The following is a 16,900-nucleotide window of genomic DNA, read 5'->3' as shown; positions in this document are numbered from 1 at the left end:
CTTTTCTAAATAGTATCCTTCTAGGAAAAAAAATTTAGTTAAAAATCAAGCCAATTAATGGAGCTACCCTACACTTTTCTCTTATTCTCTCATGGCCAATCCATGAGCAAACCCCATAGTTTCTCCCTATCAAGTTTATCTGGTCAGTTACCACCATCTCTACTAGGCCCCCATCATTTCTCACATAGATTTTTGCAATAGCTTCCCAGCTAACTTCTCTGCATCTACCCTTGCTTCCCTACAGTGCATTGTCCATATGGTAGGAATAACCCTTTAAATCTGTAGATAGGCTCCAAACCTTTCAATGGCTTCCCTCCCCACAGTAAAAGACAAATTCATAAAATGGTCCATACAGTGCCCTGAGATCCAGTTCATCCCTCTCCCTGACCCCCACCCCTAAGACTCTTCTTTTCTAACTTTCCTCTACTATACTCAACTCCTTGCTATTTACTGACCATACTCTCACCTCCAGATCTGTGTATGTTTTACCCCTCTGCTTGAGTGTTCTTCCTCCAGAGCACTAGATGCCTTGTTCCTTCCCTTCTTTTATTCTTTTGCTTAAATGTCTCCCTATCAGTGAAGACTTCTCATTCCCCTGTAGGAAACAGCAGCTCACTACTCCCAGATAGATGTCACCTTCCGATCAGTCAGGGTGTGTTTGGGAAAGTGGATCACAAATCATTCAGGATTATGGGAATTATAGGGCGCAGACCCTACACATTGGTGAAATCTGGGGAACAAATCTGTCAGGTGGACTTGACAGCTGGGCCTGGGCCTAAAGTTACTGTAAGTCAGTGGGGCTGATGACTGAAAGAAAGGATTGGATTTGAAGGAAGGAAGAATGAGGACAAATGGAGACCCAGAGGGCAAGGTGGAGCCTGCTATTGCCTCTCAGTGCTCTCCAACTTCAGCTGTGAGGGCGGACTGCAGGATGAGCCGTGACTTTTGGCCCAGGACTCTGGAGACTGAGTCACAGGAGCTATGGACCAGGAGCTGCCTCACACCATACAGGTGAGTCTAGCAACAAGGCACCTGGGCTGCAGTGGCACCAGCACCAGCCTTCAGGGGTACCATGCCTGTGGCTTCAGTTCTGCTTCCAAATCTTGTGTAGGTTGCTCTCATGGTGAATTGTAACCTGGAGCCATGAGGTAAATGAATTTGGAGAAATACAATTCTAGCTTACCTGAGTTGATAACAATATAAAACCAGTACACCACCTTCCCTATCTCCACCATCCTTATCTTTTTCCTTCCTAGCACTTGTCATCGTGTGACACTTGGTCCATTTATTTCTTTGCCTCCATCCCTCCAATGGAATGTAAGCTCTCTGAGCACAGGGATTTTGTTCATCTTTTTTATTCTGGTATCCCCAGCCCTAGAACAGTGCTTGACATAAACCGTACTTCATAATACTTACTACCTAAGTATTTCTGGATCTGGAATTTATTGAATAGTGTATACCAAACTCTGCTTTAAGTCCTTTCAAAAGATTAATTCATATAATCCTTAGAAATACCTAGTGAAGGAGTCAGATGTTAAACACTTTGGGGATGAAAAATCCAAGACTTGTAGAAATTTTGCAACTTAATTCAGATGGCTCATGAAGGGCAGAATTGAACCAGAAACCTAGATGGTGGGGCTCTATATAGGAATAGGACTTTGTGATTTAAATGCCATGAAAACTAAAATTCAGTAGAAGTGTGTATGACTCTATATGACTCTTCTCCCATTTCATTCACTTATTTTTAATACAGATGTGTCATACAGAAAATAACTTTTTAACCCAGAAAAAAGGCTAGAACACTCAAAAGAGTTAAGTTTGATAACTTGCATATGATATACTGAAAAATGGATAAGACTTAGTATAATTAGGAAAATAGTAAAAATTAATCAAGCAAAATTTACTTGTGAACTATTTAAAGTTATACTCAACAGAAGCAGAACCCAAATATTTGCAAAAATCTTCAGAAGAGCTACATTCATAGTACTGTGTAGGAAGCCACTCTCTTTAATAAATGTTTCTCAGGAATACTTCTCAATAAGCAAACTGATCTTGAAGGGAGTAGGAGGTCAACATTAGCTATACTGGGGAGTCTGTGTGGCTCAGTTGGTTAAGCATCTGCCTTTGGCTCAGGTCATGATTCCAGGGTCCTGGGATTGAGCCCCATGTTCGGCTCCCTGGTCAGTGGGAAGTCTGCTTCTTCCTCTCCTTCTCATACCCCTCTTTACCCTTGTTCATGCTCTCTGAGAGAGAGAGAGAGAGAGAGAGAGAGAGAAAAGAAAAGAAAAGAAAAGAAAAGAAAGGAAAAGAAAAGAAAAGAAAGAAAAAGAAGAAAACCTTTAGCTAAACTGCTCTGTTGGGGATCCCTGGGTGGCTCAGCGGTTTAGCGCCTGCCTTTGGCCCAGGGTGCGATCCTGGAGTCCCGGGATCGAGTCCCACAAAGGGCCCCCGGCATGGAGCCTGCTTCTCCCTCCTCCTGTGTCTCTGCCCCTCTCTCTTTCTCTCTCTCTATGTCTATCATAAATAAATAAACAAATCTTAAAAAAAAAAAACTGCTCTGTTACCTGGGGTGGTCTCTCCCAGAAGCCATGTGACTCCAAGGTGTTCCCACACCCCTCTTAGGACTAGAGGTACCTGGGAAAAGGAATGCCCAAGCATCTTCAAATGTGGCTTGGGACACTCACACTTCATCTTGTGAGGATGGCCTGACCCTGTGGCACACTCACCAAAGTGGAGGCCAAGGCTGGAAGACAGTGTTGGTCCTCTCAAGGATCCATCTTCCCAGTGACCAGAGAGCATGGTACAGACTCCAGGAGAGCTCACAATCACTAACAGTTCCTCTGTCAGCTTTCCCTGTCAGTCAATCAGACTCCTGGATGTTACCACCTGACTCAGGACCAAACGCATGTTCTCTGGCAGCTCTCATACATCCTATTCTCATGTCTCCTTCTCTCAATTTTACAGAAAAGCCCCAGAAACTCAACCCACTCCCTGTGGACTTCAAGCAGTGTTATGTTCAAGGCATTGAAAGTAAGAATGTACAAACACCCTCATATGTATACCACATACCCATTCATGCATGCACACACACACACAGATGTGTACACGTACTTATGGTCTAAATAAATATGCACATTCATGTGTACACACACTCACACGGCTTTTTCCAGGTACACATATTACTACTATATTCTTTGCTTTTCCTATGCATGTGGGGGTGAATCACACAATGGGACAGACATGCATGGCTGACCTGAGCATGCTGAGATTGCAAGACCAGAATGGATAGAACATTCTCCAAGTCTTTATATGCTTTTACTCTTTTGTGGATTGTATGTCATTTTCATAAAAGAACAAAAAGTGATAAAGTCGAATGGTGGGTTGGGTGACTATGTAGAGAAAGAAAGCCATGCCAAAGAGATAGAAACTGATTCTGGAAGCAGTGAGGCATTATGGGCACTTGTTTAAAATTAAATGCACTTAGAAAAATAATAGGACTTCTGGTATACAGGCTGGCATATAAGGAGCTTAGAAGTTGTGATGCATCCTAACAACAAGTAAAATTCTTGAACAAACTGAAAAATTAACAATTCTCTGTAGATCTATGAGAGAAGTGAGGTCCCCAGTGAATGCTATGCCCAAATTCGAGAGACATACAGGCAGATACAAGAATCACAGTTTACTGGAGCAAAAACCCAAAAGCAGAAACTTCTTTTGGGAACGATACTAGGGTAGGAAAACCTGAACTGGCATTGATGAATTGCTAGAGGCTCAGTGTGGACAAATCTGAGCAGTAAAACATGGGGGCCCATTAATAGGGAGGTCCCACACTTTTGTGAGTTTTACCTTCAGGATCTGTACCAGGTTCTTGCAGTGAATATTGGAGAAAAATCCCCTTGTGCTCCTAGCAGGGGAAGAAGAATTATTTTTAAAAATACCAGAGCATTCTGTTTTTCCTCGAGTTTTGTTCTCAAGAGAAACCATTTTATCAGAGCCTATTAGAGTTTTATCAGAGTCCAACTAACCTGGGAGAAGGAAAATACTCAACTCCTGTGTGATTTAGCCTCCTATGTGCAAAAAGGGAAATATCCAACTGTAGTCCCCTTTAGTCATCCTGTTCCACCTAAGAAGGAGAACAAAAATCACACTTGAAGTCCACAGTTCAGGGGCACTAGTGCACTCAAAGACTGAGTTCTTATCAGTCTTGTACTCCCTTTACACTTTAACACCATGTTACTAAAGTCCTGTTTACCACAATACTTGTACTCAGTGCCTCATGTCTAGCTATCAAAAAAAGATTACAAGGCATACTAAAAGGCAAAAACACACAGTTTGAAGAGACTGAGCAAGGATCAGCAAGAACTAGACTTAGATATGGCAGGAATGGTGCAATTATCAGGTCAGGAGTTTAAAAAACTGTCATGAATGTACTAAGTGCTATAATGAAAAAGTAGACAACATTCAAGAAAGTGGAAAATGTAAGCAGAGAAGTGGAAATCCTAAGAAATAATAAAAAAGAATTGCTAGAAATAAAAAACTCTGTAATGGAAATGAAGAATACCTTTGATGGACTCCTTAGTAGACTGAACATTGCTGAGGAAAGAATCTCTGAGTTTGAGGATATGTCAATTGAAACTTCCAAAACTGAAAAATCAAAGAAAAAAAGGACTGAAACAAAAAACCAGAACCAAGTATCCAAAAATCATGGGACAACTACAAAATGAGTGGCATGTGTAAAAAGAAATACCAGAGGAAGAAGAGAGAAGAAAATGAAGAATATATTTGAAACAATAATGACACTAACTAAAACAAAGCAGGATTACCTATACTAATTTCAGACAGAGCAGGCTTCAAAGCAAGGATAGTTATTAGGGATAAAGAAGGACATTATATAATGATGAAAGGGTCAGTTCTCCAAGAAGACAAAATAATCCTTCAGGTCTATGCACTTAACAACAGAGTGTCAAGTTACATGACACAAAAACTGTTAGAACTGCAAGGATAAATAGATACATCCACTATTATAGTTGGAGACTTCAACATCCTTCTGTCAGAAATGGACAGATCCAGTGAGCACATAGTTGAACTCAACAACATCATCAGTCAATATAATTGACATCTATAGACTACTTTATTTGACAACAGCAGATACATGAGAAGGTCTCAAGCTTACATAAAACACTTACCAAGATAGACTATGTTCTGGGCCATAAAACCTTACCAAATTAAAAAAATATGTAAACCATTCAAATCTGTTCTGAGACCACAAAGAAATTACACTGGAAATCAAAAACAGAAAGGTAGCCCCTAAATACTTGGAGATCAAACAACACACTTCTAAATAATATGTGAGTTAAAGAAGAACTCTCAAGAGAATTTAAAAAAATATTTTGAACTAAATGAAAACATGCCTTATCAAAATTTGTAGGACTTAGTGAAAGCAGTGCTTATAGGGAAATTTATAGCATTGGTTGCATATATTAAAAATGAAAGATCTAAAACCAATAATCTAAATTTCCACTTTAGGAAGTTTGAAAGAGAAGAGCAAATTAAACCCTATGTAAGGAGACAAAATGAAATAATAAGAACTAGAGCAGAAATCAGTGAAGTTGAAAACAAATCAATAGAGAAAATAGTCAAAACCAAAAGCTGATTCTTTGAGAAGATTAATAAAATTGATTAGCCTCTGGCCAGGGTTACTAAGAGAAAAAAGAGAATATAGAAATTACTAAGAGCAGATATGAGTTAAGGTAATCACTACAGATTTCACAGACATCAAAAGGATAATAAAGGAATGCTATGAACAATTTCATGCCTACAATTTTTAAAATTTTTATTTTACTTAAATTCAGTTAATTAACATATACTGTATCATTAATTTCAGAGGTAGAGTTCAGTTATTCATCAGTTGCATATAACAATCAGTGCTCATTACATTACATGCCTTCCTTAATGTCCATCATTCTGTTACCCCATACTTTGACAAATCTCCCCCATGCCTACAAATTTGATAACCTAGGTGAAATGGACCAATTCCTGGAAAGACCCAATCTTCCAAAACTCACACAAGAAGAATAGACAATTTGAATAAGCCTATACCTCATAAAGCAATTGAATTGATAATTCATAACCTTCCAAAACAGAAAGCTCCAGGCCAAGGTGGATTCAATGGTGAATTCTACCAAATTTTTAAGGATGAAATTATACCAATTCTCTACAATCTCTTCCAGAAGATAAAATCACAGGGCCTACTTCCTACTCATTCTGTGAGGCCAGAATTACTCTTATACTAAAATCAAAGACATCACAAGAAAAGAAAACTATAGACCAATATCTTTCATGAACATGAATGAAATGATCTCCAACAAAATATTATCAAATCCTATTCAACAATATACAAAAATAACTGGACACCATAACAAAATAGATTTATTCCAGGTATGAAAGGCTGGTTTTAACACTTGAAAATCATTTAATGTAATTTATTACATCAATAGGCTAAAGAAGAAAAACCACATGATCAGATCAATAAATGCAGAAAAAGCATTTGACAAAATTCAACACCCATTTATGAAAAATTTCAGTCGACTAGGAATAGAAGGGAACTTATTTAACTTGATAAAGAACATTAAAAAGAAAACTCTATGGCTAACATCATACTTAATGACGAGATGTGAAAAATTTTTCTCACTAAGATCAGAAAAGGCAAGGATGTCCCCTCCAACTACTGCTTTCCAACATTGTACTGGAAGTCCCTGTTAATACAATAAGATAAGAAAAGGAAAGAAGAGGTATATAGATTGAGAAGGAAGAAAAAAAACTGTTTTTATTTCCAGATGACACAATCATCTATGTAGGAAATCTGAAAGAATCAGTAAAACAACAACAACAACAACAACAACAACAAACCCTCAAGGAACTAGTAAGCAATTACAACAAAGTTGCAGGTTATATAGTTAACATACAAAAGTTAATTACTTTTCTATATATCAGTGATGAACAAGCAGAATTTGAAACTAAAAATACAATACTATTTATATTATCACCCCAAAAATGGAATATGTAGGTATAAATTTAACAAAGTATATATACAAGCTATATGATAAAAACTATAAAACTCTTGATTAAAAAAACAGAGAAGAGCTAAATAAATGGAGAGGTATTCCATGTTTGTGTATAGCAAGATTCAATATTGTCAAAATAACAGTTCTTTACAGCTGATCTACAGAATCAATGCAATCTGAATAAAAATCCTAGCAAGTTATTCTGTGGATATTGGCAAAATGATTCTAAAGTTTATACGGAGTTAAAAGACCCAAAATAGCCAATGTGATATTGACTGAGAAGAACAAAATTAGAATGCTGAGACTCCCCAAAATTAATAGCTGCTGCAAAAAGCTACAGCAATCAAGGCAATGTGGTATTAGTGAAAGAATAGATAAGTAGATCAATTAAGCAGAAGAGAGAGCTTAGAAACAAACCCATGTAAATATAATCAACTGATCTTTAACAAAGGAACAACAGCAATACAATGAAGAAAAGATACTCTTTTCTTTTTTTTAAGATTTTATTTATTTATTCGAGAGAGAGAGAGACGCAGAGACACAGGCAGAGAGAGGAGCAGGCTCCATGCAGGGACCCCAACGTGGGACTCGATCCTGGGTCTCCAGGATCATGCCCGGGGCCAAAGGTGGCACTAAACCGCTGAGCCACCAGGGCTGCCCAAAGATACTCTTTTCATCAAATTATGGCAGATATTCACATGAAAAAGATGAATTTAGACACAGACATTAAACCTTTCACAAAAATTAACTCAAAATGAATCATACACCTAAATGTTAAAACATAAAATTAGAAAACTCCTAGAAGATAACCTTGGGTATTGTGATGACTTACTTTTTTCTTTTTCTTTCTTTCTTTCTTCCTTCCTTCCTTCCTTCCTTCCTTCCTTCCTTCCTTCCTTCCTTCCTTCCTTTTAAAAAATATTTTACTTATTTATTTGAAAGAGAGAAAAAGAGTACAAGCAGGGAGAGGGAGAGAGGGAGAAGCAGGCTCCCCACAGAGCAGGGATCTGAATGCAGTGGTCCATCCTAGGACCCTGGGATCATGACCTGAGCTGAAGACAGACTCTTAACTGACTGGGCCACCCAGGCACCGCTGTGATCATGTCAAAGACATGATCCATGAAAAAATAATTGATAAACTGGACTTCATTAAAATTAAAAGCTTATGGGTTCCTGGCTGGTTCAGTCAGTAAAGCATGTGACTCTTGATCTTGGGGTTGTGAGTTTGAGGCCCAGACTGGGTATAGAGTCTACTTTTAACAACGACGACAACAACAACAACAACAACAACAACAACAACAAAAAACAGTCTTTTCCTCTGTGAAAGACACTGTCAAGAGAATGAAAGGACAAGTCACAAACTATAAGAAAATATTTGCAAAAGATAAATCTGATAAAGGGCTATTATACAAAACATACAAATAACTCTGAAAAACCAAAATAAGAAAATGAACAACTCAATTTAAAAATTAACAAAAAACCTGAACAGGCATCTCCTAAAGAAGATGTACAGATGGCAAATAAACATACAAAAAGATGCTCCACACCACATATCATGAGAGAATTGCAAATTTAAACAATGAGATTCTACTATATATCTATTAGAATGTTCCAAATCCAGAACACTGACAAGACCAACTATTGGGTGGATATGGAGCAGCAGGAATTCATTCACTGCTGGTGGGAATGCAAAATGGTACAGCCACTTTGGAAGACTAGTGGCTTCTTATAAATCTAAACATACTTTTACCATAGAATTCAGTAGTCATACTCCCTGGTATTTACCCAAGGGAATTGAAAACCTATGTCCATACAAAAGGCTGCAGATGGAGGGGCATCTGAATGACTCAGTTGGTTAAGGGTCGAACTCTTGGTTTTGGTTCTGGTCATGATCTCAGGGCCATGAGATCAAGCCCTGTGGTGGGCTTCACACTCAGAGAGGAGTCCGCTGGAGATTCTCTTTCTCCCTCTGCCCCTCTCCCCAACCCTCAAATAAATAAATAAACAAACATTTTTTAAAAAGCTGCAAGTAGATATTTATAACAGCTTTATTTATAATTGCCAAAACTTGGAAGCAACCATGATATCTTTCAGTAAGTGAATGGATAAATAAACTGTGGTACATACAGGCAATTAAATATTATTCATCACTAAAAAGAAGTAAGTTATCAAGCCATGAAAAAACATGGAGAAAACTTAAGTGCATATGGCTAAGTGAAAGAAGTCAATCTGGAAATGCTGTGTAATGTGTGATTCCAACTACATAACATTCTGGAAAAGATAAAACTGTGGGGACAGTAAAAAAGATCAGTGATTGCTAGGCGTTAGGTGAGGAAAGAGGATTTTTAGGGCAGTAAAATTATTCTGTATGATACTATAATGGTAGATGCATGTCACTATGCATTTGTCCAAATATATAAAATATACAACACCAGGGGTAAACCCTAATAAATGTAAACTATGGACTTTGGGTAGTACTGATGTGTCAGTGTAGGTTGATTGCAACACATGTACTATAGTGGGGGTGTTGATAACAGGAGACTCTGTGGGGTGGGCAAGGGTATACAGCTCTGTACCTTCAGCTCAATTTTGTTGTAAACCTAAAAAATTAAAGATGGTTAAAAAATATATGCACATGGTAACAAAAACTTCCAAGCAGTTTAGAAGTATAAAATGAAAAGTAAAAGTCTTTCTTGTCCTTCCTTAACCTCCAGGTTCTCCCCTGAAAGGCAACCTCTGTTAACTGATTTTTATATATTCTTTCAGAAAATGTTATAACTTTATAAGAGCATATACTTCTTTTAACATTTTTTACACAAAACACACTATGCAATAAATATGGTCCTGCATCTTTTTTTTTCCCAGAGCCTGATCTTAGAGATTGATCTTTATCTACACATGGAGATTGGTCTCATTTTTTTTTAAAATACCAGCAAGGCATTTTATTGCAGTTCACCCAGCCACTTCCTTAATGATTGTGAAAGTTTTCAAAGGCTCTTACCAATAGTGGTGCAATAAACTTCCTTGTAATTTTGTAGCACATCTATGGGGAGATTTCTAGCTGTAAAATTGCTGGGTTGGTAGGTATGTGCATTTCTATCAATGTTGTCAAAATTGTCCTCTTCAGAAGTTACACCAACTTGTACTCCTAACATCCAACAGTGCAGGGGTGCTCATACCTATGCTAATGCTAAATGTTATCAATATTTGCAGGTGGGTTTTTTTTGGACAATTTAATAGGTGCAGATTATATGTGGTGTCGTTTTGTTTTGTATCTTTTCAGTTATAAGGAAGGCTGATCCTGTTTTGATGTCATCAGACTGTTTACATTGCTTTTTTTTCTTCTGTGATCTGCTTGTTCATGTTCTTTGTACATTTTTTTACTAGGTTATTAGCTTTTTTCTTATTGACTTCATTGAATTACAAAGAGTTCCAAATATTGAAGTATAGATGCACTTCAGAAAAAATGATCTGGGAAGTTGAGCAGTCTGGATTGAAGGACAGAATGTGAAGCAAGACCAGCTTCTGAAGCCTCCAAAGGTGACCTTGGAGAGAGATGACAAGGTTGTAGATGGGAAAGGGGACCAGGGAGGTGGCAGGAGGATACAGGAGCATTAGGTTGAGATAGAATTGACTGGCTGTGGCAGAAATGGGATTTGGAAGATAAGGGAAAGAACCAAGAACGATAGCTGACTCCAGCAGTAACTGCAGTGACTGGCAGATTTATGTGACTGGTGATAACAGAGAGAGACGCTGGAGGAGGGGGAGATGTGGGCTAGGGAGGAGGACTGAGAATCCTCAGTCTGTGGGGGAGGAATATACCACAGGTGCTAGGTGGTTTTCTCCAGGCACACAAGGTCAGTGTCTTTCCCTTCCTGGGAGCTGTGTGTCTCATGTGTCAGGAGTCTCCCAGTAAACATGCATGGGAGGGAAGCAAATATGTATCTTGGGTGTCCAGGCTTGTCTGGAGTTGTCTGCATTCATGTTTATGGATATCTTTTCAGATGCTCTACAGTCTAAAGGGAAAGAGAAAAGAGGCCCTGATCTGACTCCCATGACTGCCAGAATGTAAATTCAAAGTTAGATCATTTCTCCAGACTTTGTTTTTTATTTTTTAAAGATTTTATTCATTCATTCGTCTCACACACACACACACACACACACACACACACACACAGAGAGAGAGAGAGAGAGAGAGAGAGAGAGGTAGAGACACAGCAGAGGGAGAAGCAGGCTCCATGCAGGGAGCCTGACGTGGGACTCGATCCCGGGTCTCCAGGATCAGGCCCTGGAATGAAGGTGGCACTAAACTGCTGAGCCACCTGGGCTGCCCTTTCTCCAGACTTTGAACCACAGCTCCCAGAAGTGTGGATTCCTCAGACCAACAGTATGTTATGAAATATGTTGCATGCTGACATAAGGGCAAAATTTTCATTTTATAAAAGAGTTACTTCCATCTTAATTTTCTGTAAAGAAAAGGAATTTTGAAATGGCAAATGTTGCCTTGGATCATAAGCAAAAGAACTATATCTGGTGATGACAGCATATTGCCCTGGAGAAAACTTGAGGCCTGAGAACTTCAGGGAACCCAGTCCCCATCCATCTTGGAGGCAGCATAGCTATCTCATTACAGGGTGAGAATAAACCTCTAAGTTGGGTGAAACACTGTTCTCTGGAATTCTTCTATTTTTTTTTTTTTATAGCAGAATCCAATCCTAATGAATACAGTCCTCACTATTGGGAGTTTTGTTAGGTATACAATTTTTGTTTTTCCTAAGCACTTTGGTGATTTTGTTCCATTGCTGTCTGGCTGGCATTATTCCAGCTGAGAAGTCTGTTATTTAACGTTCTTCATAAATGGCTGCTTCCTCTCTGTTTTGTGTTCTTTAATTTCTTGACAATATCCCCAGATGTTGATTTCTTTTTGTTTACATTGCTTGGTTGATTATGGCCTCTTTTGTGGCTTAATGACTTTTCATAGCTCTGGAAATTTTTCAGCCGGTACGTCTTCACAATTGCCTCTCAAGTTGCTTATACCAAGCATGCAAAAAGCTCAAATGAGTGCTGCTCCCATCTGAGCAACAAGAAAAAGCTAGGTAAGCTGTAGAGTCATAACTTTCCCTGAACCTAGAAGAAACTGAGGTTGCAAGGCAACCAAGTGACCCAGAACCCAAGGGCCACTACAGTGGACCTGAGATGTGAGTAGCACTGGCCCACATATTCCACAGAAAGAAAGAGATGCAGAATACCAAATGAGTGATTAAGAACAATTCACCTAAGATTTCCCAAATTGTCAAACATCAAGTGCAGGCTAGCGTGATAGCACAAGACTCCTGGGATCCCAACACAAGAGAAGTATTCACATCCACTTGCAACCTCTTTTCCAGGTACTCATGAGAAAGACTGAAGGCAGAGAATCTCCCTCCATGGTGAGGACCCAGAGAGAGGGAGTGGGAAATAAATCCTTATCTCTATGGAACAGAAGCATCAAGCCACTGGGGTAAGGGTAGCAAGCCTGGTCAGCTTCAAGGAAGAGGCAAACCTCGCTGAAACTAAGGAAGTGTATAAGAACAAGCTTTCTGGCTGTCTAGAACACAAATGTGATGGTTGGAGCTCCAGCAGTCATTTTGGCCCAGAAGATGATGTGATTTGGAGGCTATGGGCTGGGATGGTGTGGCAGAGAGAGGAATCAAAGTCCTTGATGATGAAAAACTCCCATACTAGCTCTGAACTTTCTGAACTTTTTAATGAGACACAAGAAATTAATATCTTGCTTAAACTACTATTTTACTAAAATTTTCTGTTACATTCAGCCCCCTGATTCCAACTAACCAGAATCAGACCTATACCTTATTTATAGAGAAACCTTATGTCCCTGGGAACTCCCTAAATCATGAACACCATGTATAAACAAAGATTCAGCTAGGCTGGACAGTAACCTCGTCCTTATAAATTCCAGTTTATATATATATATAAAATCTTCCAGGTTAAAGCTATCTCAGTGTAAAAGATATTACTAGGATAAAACTTTTTGAGTATTAAGGTCTGAGGATAAGGAGTCTAAAAACTATGGCTCCCTTACAATGCCACTTTCTACTTAGTTGCCATATGAAGTCACAGAAACTTATCTAAAAATAAACTAGGTAAATTGCTTCCTCTAGTGGTGACTAGATTTATACCAGGTTGTGGCTTGAGGGTTCCGTTTTGTTTTGTTTTGTTTTTGGATCCTCACCCCATCAACACCCAAATAAATAACTGGTCTCTATATAAATTGGTTCTTGTAATCCATATAAAATTGAAAATTGTGTGGACCAGTGCTATCATTCTACTTGGACCTTTCGGTAAAGTTTTAAAAACATAATGTTTCTATAATAATTCTCCATATAATTGAATTGATTATTAATAATCATCTATTCATATTTTATTAACTTATTAATAAATTTTTGGACTACTGTGATACTGTGAAAGTTAATATTTCTATCTAAATATTTTTAAGAAAACTGAAGTTCAAAATTAAAATGGATTGGTCAAAGAAAATAATACTAGTATATATTAGGGACTGAATCTAAATCGAAGGTCTAATATATATTTATATATATGTAAAATACATACACACAGACAGACAAACACATATATATGTACTTAACCAATGGAATAAAGAACTGAGAAGGTTTTAGATAAAGCTTCAAAAACTCGTTCTTATCTGTATTCTCCCTTTCATTTATCATATTAAATTACCCCTATAGTTATTAGAGGCGCTTCCTAATCAATTCCTGAAGGTAGAACATAAGTGCCTCTTTACAGTTTACTGGTACAGTGTGAAGATCATACTAAAAGGCAGGATACTCTGGACAGATACCATTTGAAATAAATGCCCAGATATTTGGGCTAAGAATTAGGAAGAATAAGTATAGTCCTCATACAGTTCCCAAGATCTATACCTATGCGTACTTATCAAAATATAGAACATGCTGCTTCTTCCTAAAACCCAAAATGAAAAAGGAAACAAATCTGTAGTGAACATTATCCACAATAGGGGCTGATAGAAGCTTCAATAACCACTCTAAAGGAAGAAGAAATGTGGTGAATTCTGTGCTGACTGTGCTGACTCTTAAAGCCTCATTCCAACTGATACATATTTTTGCTCATAATTCATTGGCCAAAGCAAATCACATGGCCATACTTGCTTCAAAAGGTACAAGGCTGCAACCTCATAATGTGTCGGGAAAGAGGAGAGACTGAGCATTTGTGAATGGTCTTTTTTTTTTTTTTTTTTTTTTTTTAATTAATTTTTATTGGTGTTCAATTTACCAACATACAGAAAAACACCCAGTGCTCATCCCGTCAAGTGTCCACCTCAGTGCCCGTCACCCATTCCCCTCCAACACCCGCCCTCCTCCCCCCTTCCACCACCCCTAGTTCGTTTCCCCGAGTTAGGAGTCTTTATGTTCTGTCTCCCTTCCTGATATTTCCCAACATTTCTTCTCCCTTCCTTTATATTCCCTTTCACTATTATTTATATTCCCCAAATGAATGAGAACATACACTGCTTGTCCTTCTCCGATTGACTTATTTCACTCAGCATAATACCCTCCAGTTCCATCCACGTTGAAGCAAATGGTGGGTATTTGTCGTTTCTAATCGCTGAGTAATATTCCATTGTATACATAAACCACATCTTCTTTATCCATTCATCTTTCGATGGACACCGAGGCTCCTTCCACAGTTTGGCTATTGTGGCCATTGCTGATAGAAACATCGGGGTGCAGGTGTCCCGACGTTTCGTTGCATCTGAATCTTTGGGGTAAATCCCCAACAGTGCAATTGCTGGGTCGTAGGGCAGGTCTATTTTTAACTCTTTGAGGAACCTCCACACAGTTTTCCAGAGTGGCTGCACCAGTTCACATTCCCACCAACAGTGTAAGAGGGTTCCCTTTTCTCCGCATCCTCTCCAGCATTTGTTGTTTCCTGCCTTGTTAATTTTCCCCATTCTCACTGGTGTGAGGTGGTATCTCATTGTGGTTTTGATTTGTATTTCCCTGATGGCAAGTGATGCAGAGCATTTTCTCATGTGCATGTTGGCCATGTCCATGTCTTCCTCTGTGAGATTTCTCTTCATGTCTTTTGCCCATTTCATGATTGGATTGTTTGTTTCTTTGGTGTTGAGTTTAGCATTTGTGAATGGTCTTAACAGCATATGCTCAACACAGGTATAATTCAAACATGGGATGACAAGATAATATATGACATGTTTTAAGATTAAGAAAATATTTTTAAAAAGTAAGAAAAAGATTCATGAAAAGCTTCATGAAAGAGGGAAATCTAATGAATATGCTTTTATATCAAGATTCAATAGAAAGTGACAGTAAAGTTCAAACATCTAAAAGTATATTTGAAAATTATATATTCTATTTTCTGTCTTGTTTTGTTTGGTCTTTGCAATTAATCCTGATGAAAATTTGCAGTTGTGTCAAACTTAATATCCAATAATTTTGGAAGTTCATTTATACATTTATATTATATTTTAATTGTATTATTATAATTTCTTTTTTTTAAGATTTTATTTATTTATTCATGAGAGACACAGAGAGGCAGAGACATAAGCAGAGGGAGAAGCAGGCTCCCTGGGAGCTTGATGCGGGACTTGATCTCAGGACCCCAGGATCACAACCTATGCCAAAGGCAGATGCTCAACCATGAGCCACCCAGATGCTCCTATTACTAGAATTTCTGTTGTTGGATAGTCAGTGTAAAGTGAATTTGTTCAGTGGGGATTCCCACTTATTAACATGAACAGAAAACTATGCATTGAGCAATTGTCGGCAGACCTACTGCAGCTAAATGAAAGGCTTATAAACAGACCTGTTCATTTTTCCCCACTTGGCTCACAATCTAGACTTGGAGAGTCAATTTCACTATCCTGTAGTAGCAAAACGCTACTCGTAAGAACCAGGGGCAAAGACTACCAAGGATAAAATGTCACCTGATAGGGCACTAATACTTCTCAATGAAAATGAACAACAATGGGCATCAGTGTTTGTACAACTAAAACAGAATTAAGAATTATAATTCCTAATATACGTATATGTTATAATTATAGGATACTTATAATTATCATAATTGCATGTAATTATTACATACCTTTTACATGCATATATGTTATATATTATATAGTGGAGCCAGCTTGTACTGGATCATGAAAGTTGACTGCAAGCATCTCTTTCCAACTCCACATTCAGTGACATTGTGTTGAGAGCTTGAAATCAATTCTTGTGAGAGTATTTATACCACAGAAGTTGGCTTGCTACAAATTTAGTCACTTTTCAGACAGCTGGTTAACAAATATTTACCAGGACATCACTGAATGCAACTGACTCTAGAATAATGCATATTGGACATTTGTTTTATCTTCTTTGGAGAAATTTGCCCATTATAAAATTGGATTATTTATCTTTTTATGTTGGATACTAGATCCTTATCAGATATGTAATTTGCAAGTATTTGCTCCCATTCTGTGGATTTTCCTTTCACTTTGATAATGGTATAATTTTGGAGCACAAAAGTTTTTAATTTTGATGAAGGTTATTTTTTCTTTGGTTGTTTGTGTTTATGTGTTATATCCAAAACCCACTGCCCGCTCCAAGGTCATAAAGATTTATTCCTTTGTTTTCTAAAGAGTTTTATACTTTTGGCTCTCATATTTAGACCTTTGATCCATTTTGAGTTAAGTTTTGTATATGGTGTGAAGTAGGGATTCAAATTTGTTCTTTTGCATTTTTTTTTTTAGTGAAAGAAGGTTTTCTTTTTTTATATGTATATTTTTTATTGGAGATTGA

This window comes from Vulpes vulpes, chromosome 1 (assembly GCF_048418805.1).
Source record: "Vulpes vulpes isolate BD-2025 chromosome 1, VulVul3, whole genome shotgun sequence".
Taxonomy (NCBI): domain Eukaryota; kingdom Metazoa; phylum Chordata; class Mammalia; order Carnivora; family Canidae; genus Vulpes; species Vulpes vulpes.
The sequence above is the reverse complement of the archived record's forward strand: the minus strand, read 5'-3'. Positions refer to the sequence as shown.